The 21,514-nt window shown below is 38.7% G+C and overlaps 1 protein-coding gene across 44 annotated transcripts in view; it reads right to left on the bottom strand.

Annotated features, from left to right (window-relative positions):
* Positions 1-21,514, bottom strand: part of LOC124157505 (Down syndrome cell adhesion molecule-like protein Dscam2) — a 273,890-nt gene that overhangs the window by 203,760 nt on the left and 48,616 nt on the right. The gene's annotated exons all lie outside the window — the stretch shown is intronic.

Genomic DNA, 21,514 nt, shown 5'->3' on the forward strand with positions numbered 1-21,514 from the left:
CCCGAGGATAATTAATGAAATGGAAGAAGTGATATGATTCGCATGGTCATTGAGAGAAATTCCAATAGAGGACATTAAAGACGGTTAAAAAATTCGTAGGACGCGAGCGCCCAGTGTCGCGGCGGGCGAGGAGCAAAAATGAAAGAAAGAGGAGAAAATCTCTGGGGCGATGAATACGTGCCCTTGTTTCTGGATGGCGTGAGCCCCCTCCCCCTCCCTGTGCGATACCCATCGGCGGAGGGGAAGGGAGGTCAAAGGAGGGGGGGAAGAGATGGAGGGAGATGGCAACGTGGGTGCGATGCGCGAGGCGAAGCTGAAACAGACAGCTGTTTTCACCCCTACATAAAAACAAGGAGCTCAAACCAAATATGTATTTTAGATAAGTAACATTGATGTGTGTGCAGTTCCTTAGTAAGTACACACCAATGGGCACGTGGGATTTTTAAAACTCCGTTTACATCTCCGCCAAAGCCAGAAGCGATTAAAGATTACCAAGATCGACTAAATACAGCGCCAAGTACATTATCATTATGGGAACTCCGTAATATTTAAACTTAAAATAAATGCAGGATTAGAAAGTAAAATAATACTATTGGGTGGATGATTCATTAAAATAATTCGGACAACAGCAGTTATTTTTTCTTCAGTTCCCTCAGTTTGACAAAAAGTTAATGGAAAAAAAACAAGCTAATAAGTGGAAAATTGGTTATGAGAGATTTACTCTTTCAAAAATGAGGTAGGAGCCTGCTTATCCTTTTTTTACCATTTTTGCCATAGTACACAGAGAAGGTGAGAAACATGGTTATGGCAGCACTACGGTTAGAGGGGGCCATATTCGATTATTTTCTGCCTCCGAACCCCAAAGATCACTGTCTAAGAACTTCATAAAAACCAGGATTGATTTAAAGCAGCGGTTCCCAACCTTTTTTCCTCCCATACCCCTATATATGCATGTAACTCATATTGTACCCCCAAAAATGAAACGTAAACATTTTGCATACAAATTTCCTGGTTAAGAGATACATAGTTCCTGGCGTCCGTCATTACCGATTATTTTCGGCATACCCCCAAGGGTTAGCGCTGATTTAAAGCACTGAAAAGGTAAACAACAGGATTTATTCAAAGCATAGGGGCGCTTTCCAAGTGCAAAAGTGAAGCTTAAATATTGAACAAAATGCATATTACCCCAGAGAGATACAAGGAGGTACACGGCACTATTCCCCGAAATTTAAAAGAGTGGAATAAAGTTTTCGCTTCGCCATGCTCACAAACTTCACGAATAGATGAAATCATTTACTATCAACAACAGATTTTATAACGCACAAAGGAATATTTTGAAACAATTCAGATAAGTCACTTACATTCACGAAAGATTTTTCCTGATTGAAACAGTATTCATCTTCTTCTTTTCGATCAATCATCTTTTAACATTCAGATATAGGAAAACAATAATGGATACAAAAAAACTTGAATCTGAATACATCTAATATTTTCAAAATATAGGAATTAAATGCAATTACTCGCAGGAAATAAAATTAGAGCGCGAAGAATGGAACACTTCATATTTTAACAACAAGTGTTGGTACACTGGTTCAAATAATAAATCAAGACTTTGTTCCTGGAAGGGTGAAAATTGACAAGAGCGAATTTACGGGTCAAATAGCCATTACATTTAGTAATTAACTTCTATTTTTCTTGCGGCAGAGCATGCATTTATTTTAAGCGTAATTTTTAAGAAAGCATACATTGCGAGATAGACCTTCCGTGCTGAGCGCAATGCGTAGGAATTCATTTTATCATGTAGGATGTCCTCCCACACAAACACAAAGGAAGCTAAATCTGGAAGATGCACGGACCAAAATATGGCCATCACAATTTCCTCTTCCCACACAACCACAGCACCAACCAAAACAGGGCACTGCGCCAAATCATAAAAAAAAGTCTGGAATCTCGCTGAGTTCCCTTTCCAGATAATGTTACCGACTACCTTACCCAAATTTACGTCTGAAATTCCTATCGAGTCAACAATGATATGTTAATATACTTTCTACCGCTATCGGAAGATGTCTTCTCTGTATATTCTGAAATATATCTCTTTATACATACGATCTTAATAAATGTGCCGGATATGGTGCTCATTACGAAGTTTCGCAAGTTGAGCATTAAGTATGCACTGACCTGCTTAACTATGTAACATGGTTGGGTAAGAAAATTGAAGACCTAGCGGAAAACCTGTGAAAATAGGCACTATCTTTCAAATATACATAACTTTCTACCTTTTGAACGTTATCTTTCGATATGACAGCAATCGAATTCTTAATGAGTGACCTAATGACTTATTATTGTAAAAATTCCAACAGTCTGCAGATGGCAGGTTAATGGCCACAAGGGGGGGTGTAAATTACTGGAATAAATATTTTGTCAGCTGGTATCTGTGATTTGCGAAGGGATACTTGGGTGTTCGCCGACATTTAAATAAGCAAGACCAAGTAATAGCGAGTTTTTGGTAATAATGCGGTTTTTTCCCACCTTGACCTTTTCTCATTATAATACATACAATCTTACTCAACGATTGAAATTTACATTTACGGAAAAGGGAAAAACGCTTGCTAGGAAAAGGTTTACAATCATGCGAGGCAAAACAAATGAAAAACCAGTACCATCTCGGTACTAACGTAAGACGAGTTGAAATACTTCATTTAAGGACGCTGGTATGAGGAAGGAATGATAAGTCATTCTCATAAAGATTTCAACATACGCTGCTTTCATCAACTTCATCGACTGAAGGCTACAACAATTGACATGTCGAGTTATCTTTACTGGAAATTACGTTTTAAAATCTCCACTTTCATATAGTTTTTTTTTTCGGCAAAATTAGTCTGAGGAAAATAAACTGTTGATTGACGCGAGAAAATGTTTTCGTTCTGACAAAAACCTCTCATAATGCTCGTTATAGCATCATTAATGATCGTGATAATATTAACACTAATGCTCGTCGCCGGATTACCTTTTGAATTATTATCTAAAGTTAACGGAGTGACTGTAGTCAAATCGTGTTAGTTACTTGAAAATGGCGCCATAGTCGGCTCGAAACACTGGAAAAAGGGTTAACTTTAAAATATAATGATTGAATTGCCCACATTCTTCATACCCTTATTTTATTTATAAGCCTCGATGGATGTCGCTTATAAAAGCAAGTATTTTTAACAACTCATGCTTAGAGCATTTGCTATGAATCGCGCAGCACGAACACACCTTAAAAAATTGAGTGCTAGGGAGAACGACACACGATTCTCAGGCAACGGCACCCGGCTGACGCCACGCCATTATAAACACACGCGTCATGGGCAACTCCAGGCGAGCTGCAGGCAGCACTCAAAACAACTCACTCCATTCGCCGAAGCACGAGGGGGAAGACGAGAGAGGGTGGCACCGAAAAGTTTCGTGGGGGGTTCGGAGTGTCCGGGGCCGTGAGATACTCAGGTTTGAAGAGCTTGGAATTTACCCGGCACTGCCTACACGAAATTTGAGGAAGCAGTGCTGCCCATACGGGCGAATAAAAGCAAAATAAGAAAAAAACAATAAGAAATTTCACGATACATAATCATTCATCATCATTAGAGAACAATCCTAACATGGACTTGACGCAGCTCTACATTCCTCTCTCCTATCCGCTTTTCTCTCTCCGCTCCTGGCCTTTTCATAGCGACGTATTTCTCCTCTTTTACATCCTTTATAACCTATCCTATGTAACTCAGCCGAGGCCGTCCCTTGCCCTTCTTCCCTTCCACTCGCACTAGTTGATTAAATAACTAGGTAAAGAAACACGCGAAACAAGGAGAAATCATAAATTTATCGTCTCACATAAATACTTATTTCCATGCATTCACTTGTATAAAAATCTTAGTATATACATTCAAACATTTGCCTTTAAAAGGCCCCTTGACATTTTTGAGTTCTAAGTAAATTACTCGGCCAAATGGACACAAAGCGGGATGCATTAACGCAAATGGCACTGCACTCAGCTCCCACCCCTCCGAAAAATTGTTTACAGAACATATTGCTCTCATTCATCATCAATGCAAATCTTGTTTCATTTCAGAACCGTTACATTGCACTATTTTAAAAATATAAATATGTTGACATAGTGGACGCGAGGCCTCTAGAGAAAAACAAATGATAAGGCTGAATCTAGTATTTGTTTAGACTCACACACCCGCGGAAGAACATTTATAAATGTAAACGCTTTCGGGTCCAGCCCACTGTTTACAACGTCCCCTGCGTCGGATGGACATGAGAAACTAACAAGAAATGTTCTTCACCCTACCCCACCATAACAATTTTAAAGGCGCATTTCCGTAGCCGACCGAGTTCGAATCCTAGATCTATTAGGCCACAAATAACCGTCCCTCCTGCCTCGATACCAATAACAAAAAAGAAAAAAACTAGATGGCTGGAAAAGGAGAAGAAAAACCTTTCAAGAGCGTTCAAATAAATCGGAAAAGTAATCGGGGAAGATTTAAAGCGGAAACAGGATGTTGTGAGGCCTTCATGGCAGGAGAGGAGGGGGATGGAGAGGATGGTGATAAAAACGGCCACTCGAGAGGGACGAAGAGGAACAAAAACATGGAGATGAGAGGCATCAAATAGGATCAAACTCGAGGCATTCATTCCGATGTTCGATTCTACAGAAAGGCAAAAATCCTCTTGAGTAACAAGACTCTGCTTCCTAATCGCTGGATTTGTAAACGAAGACCTCGCTGAAACTTAAAGAGTTGAACATTCTTTTATGCGGATTTAAAGCATTAAAAGAAAAAACGGAAGAGAAAGTTGAGACGAGCGGAAATGGAATTATATCGAAGATGAAAATTTTACGGCGATAATAACCAATGGAAAAATGCTAAAAAGGAGTAATGAATGGCCCAAGCTTTAAATTTGAAAAACTTACTCGAAGTATACTTTGACTGTCTCTATAATACTACATGAGAACGAGATGCAATAAATACATTTTTTTACGAGCCATGGGCAAATAATCGTGCGGCGGAAAACTAGATGGAATAAAACTACTGACGGAAAAATTAAGTGGTTCTCAACAATAACATATCCTTCAGATTATTTAAAAAGCCCAGATACATTCTTCAGGTCTGCTGTGGACTATTTATGAATAGTCATCTGTAATGCGAACATTTGCTTCGCATGGAAAAAAAATTCGATGCAATATTATGGAATCGAGAATGGAATAATCATTGAAGGAAACTTAAAAAAAACGCAATGAACCTACAGCAGGTATATTGGATTTTCATCTTACACTCACAGAATTCAACCTAGGAACCTTATGTATAAAATTACACGAGAATATGAACATAATAAAGTCAAAAGCACGCCAATAATACTTCATTTCATAAAATTCATTGATAAATACATGCAAACGAAAACAAAATGAACAACAAAATATCTTAGCGTAAGATGCGCAAGCCACAAGCCAATTCATCCACTATCACTCTCATCTAATTTGTTCGCGACAGTTAAACGATTTTCTGAGGCACATCCAAGTTTTCCTATATATCCCTGATTTACAATATTCTCTATTGCCATTAAACTCAAGCCAATATAGGGAGGTCACTTAGTCAGTCTGCTTTTGAGTAACTGCCTATGATAAAATAATCAAAACATACTTTACCAACAGATCGGTAGCTGTTACCATGTCTGAAGGTGAAAAATATTTCTAGCGTCCTATTCTGCCACAAAATCAAATGCAGGCTCGGGAGCTGAGATTATCACTAGTACTTAGGGACGTAAAAGGACAGGGGTCAGCCCCCGCTCATAAGAAATAGGAAAACAAAAAAATAAGAACCGTAGTATGAATTAGTTTCCCGAAGTTCGCGTGTGGTCATGGCCGCGGCATGCAGTGTTAGGTACTCTACGCCGTGAATTACAAATCGTTTTATTTAAGCTTTACGATACACCAACATAAGTTATTGCAAATCCAAATTAGCCCAGGCAGGCGCGAGAGAAAGAGAGAAGAATAACCGACGAGCCGATGTCTTGTGAGAATGGACAGGTACAGACGTGGCCTAACGTATTGTGAATCATTTGTTTAATATTCCAAACAAACTTGTTCGGCCTATCTTAAAGTACGGAGTGCAAGTTTAGTCATTTTCCATGACTCGACAGCGGAGTTCTTGGCGTTTCAGTTAACTGCAACGGTATCATTACGCAGGAAATAAATTATTTCTGTACTCATAGCTCAATCTACTTACACTAGCTTACTCGACTTCGTACCGCCATGTATACAATGAAACCAAAATTTAAATTTCAAATTATGAAACTTCCGCATGTCAGCCATATTTCCTAAAGGAGAACCTTGAAGCTGCATATTCGACAAATTAGAGTGATAAAGTTCTAAAACAACTCCATAAATCTACTAAGATTGTTATGTTCCCAACATCTATTTTTCTGCTTTTTAACTTGAAATTAACGTTCATGGTAAATTAATGACGACCCACAAACGAGAAACGGGCAAACTACAAGGCTGGCAAAACCTTGGCAGGACCACGTTCAGTTTTTGGCCAAAAATAAGATGAAAGTGAATTTACTCCGCATCTTCACTCAAAATTAAGTATTCAGAAAAAATCATTGTAATTGAATAGACTACGGAGGTCCATCCTTATTTGGCATAATGGATTACAAATTCCTCTCAGGAACACTACCTCGCATACTTCGCGCAATGTAAATAAAGTGTAAAGTGTTCCATACTTGGCTCAAGGGCACAATAATGATACAAGCAACCCCTATTTTTTTATCAAGTCAGCTTGGTCCATTATTGGTAGGGATGTGCGAGTAGTACTTTTTGATCTCGAGTCGAGTTGAAAACTACTCGCGAGTATCGAGTCGAATATGGCAATTGTGGTCCAGGCAATACAGCAATGCATGTTCCAAAATATTCCCATTTATCCCATCCCCAATTTTCGATTCTGAATGCTTAGCTTGATGTATAAAGGAAAATATAATGAGGAATGTTGATGTAAAATGTGCCAGAATTAGGAGAGGAATGGAAATTAATGTGCCTTAAACAGTTCCATAAGCACAATTAAAATGAACTAACCTGTAGCAATAGGTCATCAATCTAATTAATATATGTATTCAAACTACTCAGAAGAGCCCTCAAGGCATTTACACAATTGTAATAAAGATTAAATACGCAAATAAATTATGTAATATTTGATCCTTTCAAATTCTTACGCAGAAAAAGCAATTGTTATAAATGCTCAGGCAGCATGTTTTGACGTCTACATGCAAAAAGATTTTTCCTGTATTTTCCAGAATTTACCTGTAGAAAATTGTCTTTAGCAAACACATTTTGTGGCTCGACAAGTTCATTCTCACCAAAGCTGCAAGAATTGGTAACCTTGAGAATTTTTGCACTGAATTGTTGAGGCCTTTACTTTGTAGAATTCCATATTTTATGGTTGGAAGGAAATTTGAGAATTAACCTTGAGAATTTTTATTAAACGTTATATCAACGATTTTTATGGATATTGAGTCTTCATGGAATTTGAGTGGACGAAGCGTACGAAATATGAAACTAAGCTATAGATTTGTAAACCAAAACAATTTCTCTTTATTTCTTACTTCGTTAAAACAACCACAGCAACTATTTTTTTGTAAAATCAACACGGAAACCAAACATAATAAAGGAAGAATCGAAAATTAACGCCGGATGTACGTAGTATTCAAAAAGGCTAAAAGGAAGGCACTTGTGACGTCAAACACCTGGGAAAGCCGTAATTGTCCGCTAAAACCGAAAAGTTGCATTTTTTCATAGAAATATTAACAATTTTTACGTATTCTCTCAGTTTTAGTAGGGTAGGGTACAAAAGAATCGCATAAGTAAGTATGAGCGGTACAGCGGTCCACTCCTATTAAGCCGCCGCGCCGGGTCGGAAGACAATTGGTCGGCCACGAAAAGGTATTCGGGGCCCACGTCCACTACTGTGGTAATTGATTGCTACGCATATAACAAGCCGAATCTCTTAGGCCAAGTGACTAGAACGACTTATGGAATTTAAAAACGATATTATTACATGCTTTTCCTGATAGCGCCTCCTGTCGGCAGATTTCTGAACTCAATGGCCTCGACAGTTTTGCAAGCGAAACTACTAGACTCGACATTCGTAATACTACTCGAAGAACTCGAGTTGAGTACTCGACTCGACTCGAATTTTCGAGTACTCGTACATCCCTAATTATTGGTAATCATTACACCGCGGTAGTGCCTAACGTAAGCCAAGGTCGTCTGCTCGTGTCATAAAAAACCTTTATACGAGTGGAAAGGCAACAGCAGGCTCAAAATAAAAATTAGGTAAGTTACGGACACCCTACCGCAACTTTCAGGAGTGATGACGGCAGAAATTGCTTCAACTCAAAGGGAAAAAAATGGCGATCTCCAAGGCAACCGGTTGTCGTGACGTCAGACTTTACCAGTCCATTCGACGAATATTCCCAGAGTATCCTGACAAGCGAAATCGCCTCTCGTCACCGAGGTTACGCTCTGCATTGGAGCTAAACCAATGTTTGGAGTCACAAATCCCTAAAGGGCGATTTCAAGGGTTGGAAACTGGGGCCCCACTCTAAATGAGCATCTATCCCAAGGGGACTACAAAGAGGAGGCCCAATTCCATCCCATGGAAGGCTGATTTATGTTGCCAATTCGATATATTTTAATCGGTTATCTAAAATATCCGCGGCACGGTAATGAGTGCAATGCGATTCACTTTTTCCCAATATTTAGCAATATATTTTTTGAAATTACGAGGGATAGCATTGAGCTTTCATGAATTAGATAGATCACATCGTCATGTGCATACATAAATTTCGGTTCAAACCCGTAATTATACGTTATTTCCCCGTGAAACTCGGATCACTTTGTCCGTCAATGACGCGAGTGGCGATTTTTGAAACCAATTTAAATGCACGGTGATTGAAAACACACTTATAGGCCGACTTGAGGATCCTCTTTTTTAACATTCGTGATCTAGCCACTGACAGTACTCGTAGAGCTACTTAGCGAAAGCCAAGTCCGTTTATTCTCAACGGGAAAGTATATGACTATGGTGTAACTGCGGGCTTTCGTCTCCGTCCTGAGGCTCCTTCAAATGCTTGAGCAAATAGACCTCATCCCCTCCGCTTCCGGCCAGGAGCCGTCGCGCCTAGGTAGACTTCCGGCCGCTTCAATTGGCCTCGCGACCTTCTACGAGCTTTTTTCGGTAGGGCTCCCGGGATTTCCAGACGGGAACGAGGGCCCTCCTCTGAAAAACCAGCCTCTCGCTCATCCTATTCTTCCACGTTCCAGCTCGCTGGTCACACAGGCTCTAGTTTCCCCCGACTCAGGAGGATGTGGCTGCTGGAGCTGCTCCAGTGCCCGAGAATATTTTAGAGCATTCCGATGCCCCACGTGAAGAATTTAACACAAGATATTATAATTTTTTAAGATATTATAAACATTTCCCATTAACGTAAAGCAAAATACCTGTCCATCTTCCGAACAGGGAAAATGTTGGGCGTTTTTGTGACTCGCAACACAATTTCACAATTATGTATCTGAAAAAGAGACTGATGCATCAAAGGTTTTTCTTCAAGCAAAAATTGAGGGGAAAATTGATAAACTTCTCCAAAACAATAGGTTGTTTCCACCCACACGTATGAATGTCAGGTATTCTGGATAAATCGGTAAAAAATTGGCAAATAAACCATTTTGTTCTACTTAAATATTCCTCAAACATGATTTTAATTACATGGCTTAAATGGCATTTAAAATTTTACAAATATTTATCATTCATTAACGTCCTTTGAGGTTTAATATAAGGGTCGCACTAAAACCTTTAATTTAATATTAAGGGGATATAATAGCCAGCTTTCGAGTTATAATGGATAATTGTAATTCATTACAACTGAAAAACGGCTTTGGGCGCATTAAAGACGTTCCCCACCATATCTTTATGCTAGCACAAACATGTACAAATTTCAAAACGATAATTATTAACAATTATGATAATAATGACACTTGTGACTTAATGTTAAATGTCCTCGCAAGGTCACCGCTGAAAGTGAGCCGTATTGCGAACAACCTGTGATGACTTGTTGGGTTTCATAATTTAATATTTAATAAATTATATGCATAATACTTTTATTTTACTACGAAACACATTCTCAATAATTCCATAATTACACAAAGAAACGGGTTGTCTATTTCAGCAATATTGGATGATTTTTTATAATTATGATGGCTAGTGTATTCTGATGGACCATACGGGAAGCAGTTAACAAAGAGCGATTTGAATTTGGATGACAAAGGATTTTTTAATAATAAATTTAATCATACAAAAAACTCACTTCAATAAATCAGACCATTCCACTATGGAGTCCCCTTTACCACGGCGTTAGCAATGCAAAGGTATACAAAGGAGCCTTGTGGACATAACTATATTTAAACCTCTCGAAAAATTCTCGCGGTTCCCATCGGGTAATGTGCGATTGCATTTCTTTTCAACTGCCCTTTAAAATTTTGCCTTTCCCTCAGGAAAGGCTTTCTATCTCACTGGTTCATTCATCACAAACCCTTTATCTTCCGCAGGACTTTTAATTAATACAACATAATTATTGTGCAAATAAACTATCCTTCGGTCATTCACTACTCAAATTATTACTCCGTCATTACATGCTGAGTCTCCATTTTTGTTCCTGACGATCAAATCCATCTTTTTTTCATGAGGTCATTGCAAATACAATCCCACACACTGCTGTGAATCGCGTTTATTTTTAAGCCGATGATTACTCTCACTGGGTGACCTCTATATGAAGGATAACTCTGCTCAAAGCAACGAAAATGAACTCGCAAGAGAACGACGCGACGATCCGTATTCCGGATCACTCAATTTCTTTACGCCGGATTCAGATGCTTTTTTTCTTTTGCTCACATCTCTTACGAGTGACATGTTTATCAACCTCACTGACAATTAGTTTCCACGCAATTATTTTCAAGTACCCATAGCATCTAGTGTATTATCTCCTAATAAATTTCATAATGAAGAAGAAATGGCAAGCATGTTTTTAAACTTATAAGGCGATATTAAAAATGAAACAACAAAAGAACAAGGTACAGGAATGAGAATAACTAAGGCATTATCCATTATATTCACCAAAATATGAGCGAAGTCGTTCGATAAAGCCTAGAGCAACTACTGGATGGGAAGTGGTAACGAAATGCGATGAATTACACTGTAATAATAAAAAAATATATGAAAATTACCAACTTAAGACGCCATCAAATAATTGCCGACGGATAAAATAGCGGAAAAGAACGAGGGAGAAATGAACTGGCGTTAATTACGTGGATGGGTACTGATGGAGACAGAGGAAAACACTAGTAGTGAACGCAAAATTTATAAACGGTTACATGAGGTACGTTTTACTGGTATCAGATGATTCACTCTCGGCAGCACAAAGAGCCACAAATTCATCCAAAGACAATTAAAATGATGACATCAATACCACTTCTAATTTTTCCGTTTGTACGTGCAGAGTCATGAATTTCCCCCTAAGTGCTTCGTATCTCCGAACATTTTACAGGCATGATTTTATATTCTATACCACTTCCTGATGTTTAATCAAGTTCATGGAATCACATTTTCCGAAACGTTGAGTTTTTTTTCGGTTCCCCTTGAATTTCCGCAACATTCATGATTGAAATGTGAATTAAAAAATTACTCATAACATAAAAGAAAACGGACACAGAGTGGTACTCGCTAATTCAGTGTAAATTAGAGTAACACATTAAATGTATGCAAACGTTTATGCAGAGGAAGGCTCTCTGCTTCTTTGAGGAAAGTCTGGTCGTTAAGTTTGAAAGAGATCCGTTGAGCTGGGGCGTTGGAAACCCATGGACAAAAAATTAACTTCAAATTTTCCAGTACATATTTGATTTAAGATGATTACTCATTGGAAATCATTTTTCATTTAAATATTTCCAAGAGATGCCCAAAATGTGTCGATTTTAGCCAATTAATTTAACAGCTAATTACATTGATGTCGAAGTTTTTCGCTGATGTAGGAATTCAAAACGTAAAATTAGTACGATTTTTAGGGGCAAAATAATAAATATCATTCATACCTTAACATATAATTTATTAATTATATGCTCAAGATTAATTCTCGGGATATTTTAACTCCTCATTCGAGAACATAGCATGAAAAAGATAAAAACACGAGTTGATGAACATGATAGGTTAGGATGAAAAAGAGATGGAAAATAGACCGGTAGAAAGTAATTATACAATACGCAGAGTTAAGAAGAGAATTAAATTAAAAAGAAGAACTTTGAGCTTTCACATTATGCTATAAAAGGATAAGATGGACCTCTGTAGAGTTCACCTGATGATAACGTCTAACGTTGAAACCATGGTCGTGAATAAATATTAATGTGAAAGCACAAAGTTCTTTTTAATTTAACTATGAATCGCTTTCACCAAGTTACGCCTCAAACAATCAATTTTAAGAAGAGAATATTAATCTCAGGAAATCTTCAGCTTGAGGACAAAGAATAAAGGAAACCACTTCCCGGCAAATAACATATTAGCAGAAATTTCTACGGACATACCGTAATTTAAGTAAAATAAGTTTATAGATTAGCTATATAATTCAATAATAATACAAATCAATTTATGACTGGATTCTAAACCAATTCAATCTTTTCCATCTCCTTTGGCAAATCATCATTTTCGCGAAAATAATACCAAAACATTAAAATACTAGAAGGAAATATTCGTCGAAGCCTATGATTAGCAATCGGAAAACGAAGTCAATTCTGACTTTAACACACAGACGGAATACTAGTCTATGAGAGACAATAAATGGATCGACGATGTAGACATTCCTAGAATTTCTCACGGTTCTTTATAAAGAATTTTAATTACCTTACGACCAAGTAAATAAAAGTTCCCAAGAAAAACAAGCGAGTTTTCTCTCGAACCTTACGGGAAGTCGATAGAGCGTTAATCATTCGTGATTTTAAGAGTTGCACCTTGCCACTTTCACTCAAATGGGAAGGTAGCTCCGGGACGAATATGGAGAGGAAAAGAAAAGTTCACGACTTCCACCTCATCGAAAATGATTACGAAAGTGATGGCGGCATTGAATAAAGACAAACCCGCGCCTCTCGCGATTTACGAGTAAGAATGAGGTCACCTTTTTCTCGATAAATGTCCCGCCACGAGCTCGGTCATCGTATTACGTCTATAGCGCGAGTTCAGAAGTGCAACGAGATGTCAGGTCGGCATGGAAAATTATTTTCGATTAGCCAATAGAATGTCATTTCTATTATCCTCAAAATCTGATAAAAAAATCTATTATAACCACAAGAACCTCACTAAAATAAATCTTACAAAAGAAACTATGCGACGCTCCCAAGTATTTGAAAACGATCGTTTTGGTTCGCTAAGCGACGAGCTGGCTGCCATTATAATAAAAATAATTTATCTAATGATCACAGGTTCCCCCAATTACAATAAATATAATATATTTTTGGATAACACATTTAAAAACACCCATACCCAGGCGGGACTCGAATTCCCGCCGCCGCCGAGGCCGATGAAACCGTTTTAGAGTAAAATATACTAGTAACAAAGTAATAGTGATGTATAAATTAACAATACACAACATAATTTCTGGTGTAGCTTTCAGCATTTAAATTTAAGATGTAATACATATCTTACAATATTGACTTGAATATTCTATAATTGATTCATTATGATTAATTTTAATTTTGCACGCTAAACATTTCCTACACCCGCAAGCCGCCTCAGTAGGCGTGTTATGGGAGAAAGAATTTATGACTTGCACGGGCATCTTCTTGGTTTTAATTTATTCCACAACCCTCACCAAAGATTTATTTCAGAATCAACATTTTTTATTACTTCATACACATTAATTCCTTTTATTTCTCGCGCTCATCTCAACGGACAGAGAGGAAGCCGAAAATGATTCGCAAAAACAGAATAACGCTCAACAAGGGATGAACGCGGGTTCGTGGAATTCGACATTAAATTGGGGTTAATTGAGGTGTAAATTCATTTTAAGGGGTCGCTTAACGGAATCATGCCTCTATTCTGCACACTTGCCGAAATAGCAGATCCACGGGATAACCTTGGTGAGCATTATAAACTCCGTGGTAAATTATTAGGTATATCTACAGAAGCGGCAGCATACCACTTGGGGCCAGCATTAAGTTCATGCTCATATCAGAGAGGCTTTCATGATAGCCTACGCTTGAAAGAACATCAAAGAAGTCTTTGTACTCAGAAGGCTGAAAATATCTTCGGGAGATCTCTTATAAAACAACCGTATTTTTTTAAAGTGTGGGCGAATTTCTTAGATGAAATACATAAACTAAAATTTAACAAGACGGCCATGACCTCCGGGTGGCCTATTTCTTTATTTGGTTCTCCTAACACAAAAACATTGTTAAAAAAATTATCCAGGAAAGAAGCTGGTGCGTTTCTATCGCACTTTAAACGCGCACGAGAAAGCACGTAGTCATTGAGGACCCCTAGAAGGCTCCTATCGCGAGGCTGAAAATAGAACGCGGTGGCTATGAGGCTAGTTCACACGAGCAGGGATAAAAGTGGAATAAATACCCGCTTAAACATGCAGCTCACTAACAAACATTGACGCCTCCATATCAAAGGATACATATTCAACCATAACAGGCGTCATTTCGTGGAAGTGTCTTTTTTCGGGCTTAGATTTGAACTATTCCACAATAAAATCATTGGCTATAGTCGTTGTGGAATAAAAAGGTAAATATCAGCATTAACACTCAGCAAAATGTTCAGGATCGAATTGAAATCTTGACTGCAATTAAAGTAGGCAGACGGGTTGGTTCTTTTAGGAATAAATACAGTTGGTACTATTGAATAGAGATAAAACTTAAAATTAGACAGGTTTTGACCACCAAAATGTTTATTATCCAGAATGGTTAACATAGAAATTCATAATGAAGATTTTCGTTCGTTAAAAAATGAGAAAGAAATAAAAAATTAGGAATTAGAGAGCAATTTTTTTGCAGACTTCTATTCGGACTTGAGTTGGCCGGTGGAGAGCTTAACACAATGATTAATGATTTTGTACCCGTGTGCGTGACAACGAATATTGTCAATTGCTTAATAAAATGTCTTGGATATCCAACTTCAATATGTGCATTCAAATCAACACTAAAAGAACACAGGGTACAGGTTATAAATATACGACAAAAACCTATACATAGAAAGGAATAACCTATGCAGACCGGAATCGTTCCTTCATTCAAAACACTTACGAAACGAAATAACGTCAATGCCTGTCAATTCTACCCTGCTTACCTTGAAACATGGTCCTACATCCTTCCTACTTGTCTTTCCCACACCACATGGCCATGAGTTCCATCTAAAACTCATTTTCAGCATAAATATCTGCCAGAAACTACCTTTTACCACGACTGAATGAGCAGGAAAAACCTGATAAAACTGCCTCACATTACACACCACTATCTCCTTTAACTTAAGTGTCTAGCCTTCATAATTCCATAACTTAACAACATACCATACGTAATACATGAATGGATTTCCAGTTCCCATGTTCGAAAATCTGCTATTAGAAGGACCAATACACGACTTAAGATATTTCAGGCCATTGGCAATCGCTAAAAGAGAGTATTTGGTTTGTGGTGCGAAAGGCACAAATGCCGGTGGACGGTTCAATATTACAAGGACCGCACTCATTATCCCTTGCTGGAAGCCTATATTGCCCTTACTACCAGAAGTCTAATTCACAATAACACTCAAACTTTACAAGAGAGAAAGAAGACTACCCAACAAAAAAGCCACCTGCAAAATTATCTGGAAGCTCCTGATTTCGCCCTTAAAATGCCTTAGTCCTTACAATCGAAATACTCCTCGCGAAAACGAACATTGATGACAAAAAATCACAGGAAATTCTTGTGGAAATGCTTGCATCTCATCATGCATATCTATGTCTTACATTTCACTAAGTACCGGTATCATAATGTCCACCTAAATATTGTCTCGAGAGGAAGACCGAATGAATTCTGACGTTAAATGACAAGTCTCATCTGTAAAACCTTGTTATAAAGACTAAAGCAAGGGCGTACCCAGCGAGGAGCAGGAGGGGCAGCTGCACCCCCTAATGATATCGGAGACATTTACGTACGCAAAAGCGAATCAAAACGATAACATGGGGGAAGGGTAGATATTGTCTACCAGACAATTATGGGTATACGTATTAGGAAGGCTCGTCACGTTCTTTATACGATCGAGTAACACGTTTGGGAAAGCATTCCTGCGGTATTTGCGCTGGTAGATAATGTTTACATGACTCAAAAAATATATTCAACGGTAAAAAAAATAAGGCCGTGAAAAAAGCATGTAAACTCACAATTTTTAGAGGGTGTGACATTTTTGCAAAATTTCCACGAGTTTGCACTTTTCCGCATAGGAGACAACCCTCCGTCTCCCCCAAAAGTGCTTATTCGGACGGATGGAATTGAGAGGAGACGCGTGACTCTCGGAGGGGGGGGGGGTCTCCGGTAGGTATGCTGCCGCAAATGCAGTCATGTTGGGGGAAGCGGAAAAGAGAGGCGAAAATCACGCTTGCGAGCAAGTGTCTTCGTGTGCGACGGAGGAAAGGAAGGGGAGAGGGGAGCTGGAGTGCGCTCAAAGATGAGTGCCACAGCGAAATAAAGCTAAAATGTGACACGCTTTCAAAGTTGAATAGCGAGAGGCACGCCTGAATAAATGAGCATCGTAACGCAAACAAAAGAATTATTTTTAATCCACTTCTATCACGCCTTAAAGCTGACCTCAGTGGTGGAGGGCTTACCTCCTCGATAAAGGACGCGGAGGTTACAGGTTTGAATCCCGACATCGTGGGTTTTTTGTAACCCAAGGCATGGATTTTGTAACTGCCGAATGACAATTGGTAAAGAGCTTTTGACGGCCTCAAATTCGCATGTACAAATGATTTAACTAAACGTGAACGAAAATATGCTTGAAATTACACTATCTTTGAATCTTTAATATTTTAAGTAACTTACAACACCCTAACGAAGACATGGTAACTTCTTTGATTCGCTAAAATGATTTACACAAACCACAATTTTTTCTCTGTATGATGCTAGAAAAGTCATTCTGGGAAAATAAATTTCAATATGCAAAACCATCAAGTTTCCACAGAAAGAGTTTCATTCTTACAAAAACAGCATTTTATAAAAAAACCATCTAACTGTACTTGAGAAATAGCAATATTTTATCACTAGCATTTACACTTGTATTAAAAAAATTCTATTCTGTCCCACGCATTTCAATACACATCGATAATGGTAACAACACCGCGTTTCATACTCAGGCTATTAGGGACATAAGGTGTTAAAACTATGGTCGATGTTAAATAAATTGCGAGGAATAGAGCCTAATATTAAATCATCATGATTAATACCATAAAATTCCAGCAGATTAAGCCGGAGACTATGTCTTACATACCTAACGTTCACTTCCAAGAAGATAAGACTGACTGCAAATAAGTGACCGAGAGTAAGTAAAAACTGGATTTCTCGAGACGTAATTATGGAGACGGGAATTTTTCCCTTGTTTTGGTTCGCGTAGTCGCAATAGCGATCCACCTCGAGACGACCCCGGCGTCAAAATAAGAGCGGTGACTATTCCCGCACGAATGGCCGCGGAATGGATTCGCGTGCATACCGAGGATCGGTTTATTTTCTCTCATTTTTTTCGAGGAGCGGAGGCACGAATGCGGGGAATGTTTCAGAGGCGCATCTTCCTCCCGTTCTCAAGAAAAGGGCGTGACTCACCGTCATCTGCACGAATGAGTCTCAGGAAACTCATGTCGGGGCGGAGGAGAGAGAGAGAGTCCAAATTATGCCTCGGTCGTTGTCATTTTCATCTTCCGGAGCGGATGAAACAATGGCTCGCCTTTTTCATGTTCGCCCCCTCAGGAATGCGAGAGGGGCAAGGCGACGCCAGGCGGTTGCCATGGTTCCCCTTGTCGTGTCGTCTCCGATAGCCATTGTAGAGACGACATGACGAGGAGATTTGATACGCAAGGGAGAGATTTACATATACATCTGACATAGGTACGTTTAAAGGCCTGGTTACACGGTACATGAGAATGTACAAGAAAATGTGAGAATGTCTGAATCTCAGAATGAACGCGAAAATGCACCGTGTAACCACGCAAAATGTAAGAATGTATGAATTTCTGAACGCCTGCTCTAATTTCGTTCAGACGATCATACAACTTGAACTCAGAGTCACCTGGTTGCAGACTACGAAAACGACACATTCATTTCATCTGACTTGTATAGGCGACTTCTTTGTTTACGTACGGCCCCGATAGTTATTTGGATTTGATATGATCTTGCTTGTCTTGGATATCTCACTGATTGGATATGCGTAGCGAAAGAATGGAACACAAGAAAAGGGGATGGGTAAAAGGAAGGATCAGATGGCAAGGCCATTAATGCATGAACCGCGAGAATTGTCCAAGAATGAGATCCAAATGATCGTTAAAAGGTCATAAAAAAGCCTGTGATAGGCAAAGAAATAAGTTTCAAGTACTATTTACGCTGTATTTACTCGAGTTCCTGTTTTTGAATCAAGACCGACTGCAAAACGAGTCGAAATTTTAGGTGTTGCGTTGACATGCAGCGAACGCTATGGGCATCGCAGTAATAAATATTGAATTTACCTTGCCAAAAGCCTCATATTTCTAGTATATTCCTTAGCGTGCGCCGATTCACAGGAGAAGTATGGAAGGAAATCACGACACACTCGCTTTCAAGACTAAAATTCAACTGCCTTTATTATGTCCTGTTTTTTTATATCACAAGGCTTTAGGGCACGAGAAAATTTTAAAATGTGCTTTTATTATGGAACACTACTATCGTAACCACCTACTCGTGGATCTTGTCCATGAGAATGTACAAGAATCTGTTCAGAAAACCATTCAGAAAAATGTACAGAATCTTGTACATTCTAATGTACCGTGTAACCACGCCTTAAGAAACATTTGGTTTCGGATGAAACAAAAATTCTAATCACATAACTCAGATCTTTTGGCTTCATATGGTAAAAGTAAGTACCTGTGAATAAGCTTCTCCCGGGTTTGCGCGCGGGTCAGAAAAATTAAGGCACCCGACGCATAGCGAGGTTTCGGACTACGTTCTGTGACCTATTTTCAAGCCTACCTTTACAAATAGTAATAATAATAACAATAACCATCAGTAGCATTGATAATTGGTAACGAAACGGAACCCGAAACGTCGGCTGCCTTAATTGTTCTGACCCGCGCCGACCAAACCCGAGAAGTTTATTCATGGTATTCCTCGGGAAAGTGTTAAATCATACCTACCTGTAAGTACCCATAGTTTGGTCGGTCACACCTTCATCGGTTCCAATTCGAATTCGGTTCCTGGCACCGGATCTCATTTCTAGTTCTCGCATCGGGTTTTAATATTTTTTTTCATTTAAATTTCTTTACTTTCAATAATTAGAAAGCATCTTCATTATGGTAATGAAATTTGCCCAAAATACAAATTGGATCTAAAACATTACTCAATTTACGTTAGGTATGTAATGTAAATAACATCAAGTACTGTTGTCACATTGGTTTTTGAGATAATTATTTCGGTAAAGATTCTTTTTGGCTTAGGTATCGATTCCGAAATCATTTTCATTATGGTAATGAAATTTGCCTAAAACACAAATTGGATCTAAAACATTACTCAATTTACGTTAGGTATGTAATGTAAATAACATCAATGTACTATTGTCACATTGGTTTTTGAGATAATTATTTCGGTAAAGATTCTTTTTGGCTTAGGTATCGATTCCGAAATCATTTTCATTATGGTAATGAAATTTGCCTAAAATACAAATTGGATCTAAAACATTACTCAATTTACGTTAGGTATGTAATGTAAATAGCATAAAGTACTGTTGTCACATTGGTTTTTGAGATAAGTATTTCGGTAAAGATTCTTTTTGGCTTAGGTATCGATTCCAGTTCTTACAACAAGAACGTATGGAATCGAGAAATGAAAAACCGACACATCCCAAAAGATTCATTCATACTTCAATATATTTTGCAGTCTTCTATATTTTTTTTATATTTTTCCTGCGCGTTTGACCGCCTTTCGGCATCATCAGAGTAACATAAGAATCATTACTTGAAGGCGGCGAAACACAGAGTAGGTAAAAATAAACATAAAATAAATTTTCATATAAATCCTACGTATCCACATATAACTCATCGGTCAAAGGTCCTGACCTGACATTGGTTCGACGCAGTACTCCCTTCAACTCTCCTATCAGGCAATATTTCCATGTAGACGATTTTTTTCTCTTTTACCTACGACCATGTATCTCACTCATAGAAAATATAATAACAAATACTGGCATATAGGAATGCATTTCCAAATCTGCTAATCTTCGTGATTTTGTAGGCGTTTAATTCTTATTTTCTGTTACTATTATCAAGTTCACTTCTTTAATAACCATCTCGTGAGCCTACTGCCATGATAAGAGCCGAAATCATGGAAGAAGGGCGTTGATTCCGCCCCAAAAAATAGCCTTGAGTAACCAAAAACTCGAAGAAAGCAACATTCCGCATTTCTTAAAACCATGAAAATGAATGCACATATGATGTTTCAATGTAAATAATAATCGGAAACAAGCCGGGAGGAGACCCGAGAAGATTTAACCTGATAATGATTACAGTCCTCACCAGCAAACAAAAACTGTTACTTTCAAGCACACCATAACAGGAGCAAGCGAGAGGGTTCTGGCCTTTCCTGGAAAGCTGTCATTGCACATCTTTTTCTCGTATGATCACGTGGTTCTTCCTTTGCGTGCACCGCCGACTTATGCTTGAAACGTGCCGCACACATAATTACGTAGCTCTCATTGCACGCACATCACACTCGATCCCGCAGTACTGCTGACCTTCCTTATCTACGTGTCTCAGTCCTCTCTCCCCGGGCGACCACTTGTTCAGGTGAGCCGTTTGTTTACAGCCAGCGGAGGGGAATTGAGGGCTAGCACCTGGTTATTGTTCTCACCCCCCGCCCGGTGCCCGGCTTTAAAACCCAGCACGGCTCACGTCCATCGTGAACAACTTTCACACCGGACAACAAAAAACTGCCAGCGGAAACCAGAGCATATGCCGGGTCTACACTAGTAACTTAAGTGACTACTTAAGTTGGCTCTGTATTTAAGTTGGTAGTGTAGGTGTCACCAGCTTCATTTAAGTACACCTCCACTTAAGTCATCTTAGAACCCAACTTAAATTGCGTAGGCAACTGTTTCCGCACGGTTGAAGCTCTTCATGTGTTGTAAATGGCACATAATACCCATCTCACATCATCCCGTTGATTATGTTCTAAGTTGTA

This window comes from Ischnura elegans, chromosome 4 (genome assembly GCF_921293095.1).
Source record: "Ischnura elegans chromosome 4, ioIscEleg1.1, whole genome shotgun sequence".
Taxonomy (NCBI): domain Eukaryota; kingdom Metazoa; phylum Arthropoda; class Insecta; order Odonata; family Coenagrionidae; genus Ischnura; species Ischnura elegans.